The sequence below is a fragment of the Salmo trutta genome, chromosome 7 (assembly GCF_901001165.1).
Source record: "Salmo trutta chromosome 7, fSalTru1.1, whole genome shotgun sequence".
Taxonomy (NCBI): domain Eukaryota; kingdom Metazoa; phylum Chordata; class Actinopteri; order Salmoniformes; family Salmonidae; genus Salmo; species Salmo trutta.
Genome location: NC_042963.1, coordinates 46,133,765 through 46,138,185, shown reverse-complemented (window position 1 = coordinate 46,138,185; position 4,421 = coordinate 46,133,765).

The window sequence follows — 4,421 nt, the reverse complement described above, 5'->3', positions numbered from 1 at the left end:
CTATGTAACAACAACTTGCATCTTAGCCCAATAGGCCGCCAGATGTCGCTGTTATTCGTTTTACGGCGATTGTCATCTGCAGTAATAGTGCCATCAGGCGGCCGGTTCGGCTACTTGCGGCTATATGCAGATTGAAATTATACAATGTAAAACGTGAAAATCCTTTGTGCTTCTTCTGTTCCATCAACACTGCATCCAATATTTATTAAATGGCATCTTATTTTGTCAGGAAAGTCATTGTTGCAAAACATAGCTTTATCTTGGCCAGGTCGCAATTGTAAATGAGAACTTGTTCTCAACTTGCCTACCTGGTTAAATAAAGGTGAAATAAATAAAAAAAATAACAATGTTTATCAGCACAAAGGACTGTCCCACTAGATTAGATTGCTATGCAATGAGTGGCTTGGGAAGAGACAAGCATTTTTATTTTGTATTTTATTTAACTAGGCAAGTCAATTAAGAACAAATTATTATTTACAATGACGGCCTACCTGGCCAAACCCTAACCCGGACGACGCTGGGCCAATTGTGCACCACCTCTATGGGACTCCCAATCATGGCCGGTTGTGATACAGCCTGGAATCAAACCAGGGTCTGTAGTGATGCCTCTAGCACTGAGATGCAGTGCCTTAGACCGCTGCACCACTCGGGAGCACCTGAGTTTGGATACAGTTCTCATATGGTGTAACAAAGCTTATACCATGGCATCGTTGAATACTTGTTTCTGATTTGCTTGAAGGGCATTCTAGAGCCTACATTATTTCCATATAACGCACGCAATTCATGGGTTACGTGTATCGCCACAATAGTTTTTGAACATTCGTTTTGGACAGATGCCCAACTGAGCATTCTACTCAATGTACCGTCAATGAGCGCTGATGAAGATTTAATCAAAAGTGCATTACAGTGGCTTGGAAATACAATACCATTCAAATTGAGGCAAATAATTAGTAGGAAAACCCAGTGCTGTAAAGTACTTAAGTAAAAATATTTTAAAGTATTTGTAGTTGTTTTTTGGGGTACAGTGCCTTGCAAAAGTATTCATCCCCCTTGGCGTTTTTCCTATTTTGTTGCATTACAACCTGTAATTTAAATGGTTTTATTTGGATTTCATGTATTTGACATACACGAAACAGTCCAAATTGGTGAAGTGGAAAGAATAATCATAAAAAAATAAAATAACGGAAAAGTGGTTTGTGCATATGTATGAATCCCCTAAATCAGACCTGGGGCAACCAATTACCTTCAGAAGTCACATAATTTGTTCAATAAAGTCCACCTGTGTGCAATCTAAGTGTCACATGATCTGCCACATGATCTCAGTATATATACACCTGTTCTGAAAGGCCCCAGAGTCTGCAACACCACCAAGCAAGCGGCACTATGAAGACCAAGGAGCTCTTCAAACAGGTCAGGGACAAAGTTGTGGAGAAGTACAGATCAGGGTTGGGTTATAAAAAAATATCAGACATTTTGAACATCCCACGGAGCACCATTAAATCCATTATTAAAAAAATGGAAAGAATATGGCACCACAGCAAACCTGCCAAGAGAGAGCCGCCCACAAAAACTAATGGACCAGGCAAGGAGGGCATTAATCAGAGGCAACAAGGAGACCAAAGAGAACCCTGAAGGAGCTGCAAAACTCCACAGTGGAGATTGGAATATCTGTCCATAGGACCACTTTAAGCCATACACTCCACAGAGCTGGGCTTTACGGAGGAGTGGCCAGAAAAAAGCCATTGCTTAAAGGAAAAAATAAGCAAACATGTTTGGTGTTTGCCAAAATGCATGTGGGAGACTACCCAAACATATGGAAGAAAGTACTCTGGTCAGATGACTAAAATTGAGCTTTTTGGCCATCAAGGAAAACGCTATGTCTGGCGCAAACCCAACACCTCTCATCACTCTGAGAACACAATCCCCACAGTGAAGCATGGTGGTGGCAGCATCATGCTGTGGGAATGTTTTTCATCGGCAGGGACTGGGAAACTGGTCAGAATTGAAGGAATGATGGATGGTGCTAAATACTGGGAAATTCTTGAGGGAAACCTGTTTCAGTCTTCCAGAGGGGGTTCACTGGGACAGGGATTCACCTTCCATCAGGACAATGACCCTAAGCATACTGCTAAAAGCAACACTCGAGTGGTTTAAGTGGAAACACTAAATGTCTTGGAATGGCCTAGTCAAAGCCCAGACCTCAATCCAATTGAGAATCTGTGGTATGACTTAAAAATTGCTGTACACCAGTGGAACCCATCAACTTGAAGAAGCTGGAACAGTTTTGCCTTGAAGAATGGGCAAAAATCCCAGTGGCTAGATGTGCCAAGCTTATGGAGACATACCCCAAGAGACTTGCAGCTGTAATTGCTGCAAAACGTGGCTCTACAAAGTATTGACTTTGGGGGGGTGAATAGTTATGCACGCTCAAGTATTCCTTTTTTTTGGTCTTATTTCTTGTTTGTTTCACAATAAAAAAAATATTTTGCATCTTCAAAGTGGTAGGCATGTTGTGTAAATCAAATGATACAACCCCCCCCCCAAATCTATTTTAATTCCAGGTTGTAAGGCAACAAAATAGGAAAAATGCCAAGGGGGGTGAATACTTTCACAAGCCACTGTATCTGTACTTTACTATCTATATATTTCACAACTTTTACTTTACTACATTCCTAAAGAAAAAAAAGAAAAATTCTCCATACATTTTCCCTGACACCCAAAAGTTACATTTTAATTAGCAGGACAGGAAAATGGTCCAATTCACACGCTTATCAAGATAACATCCCTGGTCACCCCTACTGCCTAGAGGGCGGCTTGAGAACGTTCACAACAATGGCAACCTATGAATATTTGCACGGTAGAATTCAATGTCTATATTTCATTCATACATGTTCTTTGTTTGAGCTGCTTTTGAAAGCAAACGTCGTTGAAAACATTATTGAAGCCGATTTTCATAATGGCAAGCTAGGACTGATGGTTTGGTTAGCTAAACTAGAAGTATGTTTGTTTACTAAGGCAACTACTGACTGTAGCTATCTAGTAAACTTGCTAGCTACTTCTGTGGATGTTGAACACATTTCTACCAGCTAATGAGGACATTTCTAGAGGCAAATGTGTTGCCAGTAGCACAGTTACAGTCACCAACGCTCTGGATAACATGAAAACAGCCTAACCAGCTCTGCTAGGGTGAGTAAAATGTTCAGAGTGTCTGGAAGTAGTTTGCAAGTTAGCCAACTTTAGCCAGTTAGCTTGGGTGCTTGACTGTCGTTGTGAGGTCAGAACGCTCGGATCAACCCTACTCCTCGGCCAGAGCGTCCGGTGTGCGCTCGGAGAGAAAAATTATCTGAATTTACAAACGGACAATCTGACAATGTTCTGAATTTATGAACGCACAGAGCACACTCTGGCACTCCATAGTGAATTTGAGGTAATTTACAAACGCACCCTAATTCCCTCAACCACATACCATTAGCAGAATGTGAGGATTAGCTAATATGAGTATGAGCCTGATGTCCAAGGGCTTTATATGACAAATTAGTGGGCACCCAATTGCCTTGGGAAACGTCGTAGGGACATTGAGCACATGTTATCGGAGTGAGTGAACCTTTCCGATATGAAATCCTGCCAAATACTTGACGTATGCCAAAAGAATAATGTTTGCAAATATAGGTTGTGCTGGCAATCATTAAAACTAAACTAATGGATAGAAACCAATACAAAATGGAGAAAATGTAAAAACTAAAACTAAACTCTTTAAATCTCTTAAAATACAGACACAGGTAAAAACAATAACATGCTCAATGCTTTGGACATTCTATACCTCTACTAAACAACCTAATTTCAGATATAAACTTGATCTAAAATATGTTTTGGAGGTACACATTTTCACAAACCATACATTACTCCTGATTTGAAATGTCCAAAACAGGATTTTGAAAGTGCTAATTATAAAATGATAACAAGGTAACATCAGAGCCAATGTCACGAGGCCCTATAAAACACACTGTTTAATAAACACAATTTCAAACATTACGCCATTGACATGGAGTGCCAAGTTGTCTCATAAAACAATCCCTTTCAACTATAAAAAAAATATATAAATAAAATGCAGTAACTAAATACAGTATAATTGGCAAATTACTGATTTGATACATATAACAGTATCATAACATAGAAAAATAAGTCAAGACCATATTCGCCATTACGTTTCAGGTTTTACTTCTTGTAGCTCCCAGAATAAATAAGCAAATTGATGATTGCATGTGTAAAGAGCAGTAAAATGTATTTATAGTGTTAGTGGTGATTTGGTGATCCACATTTATGAGATAAGTAACCTTGCCTGAGACCAGAAGACTTGTGCTAGCTAATACCTAGGCTTTAGCTCAGTGAGCCAACACAGTCTTGTGGCATGCAGGAGACAG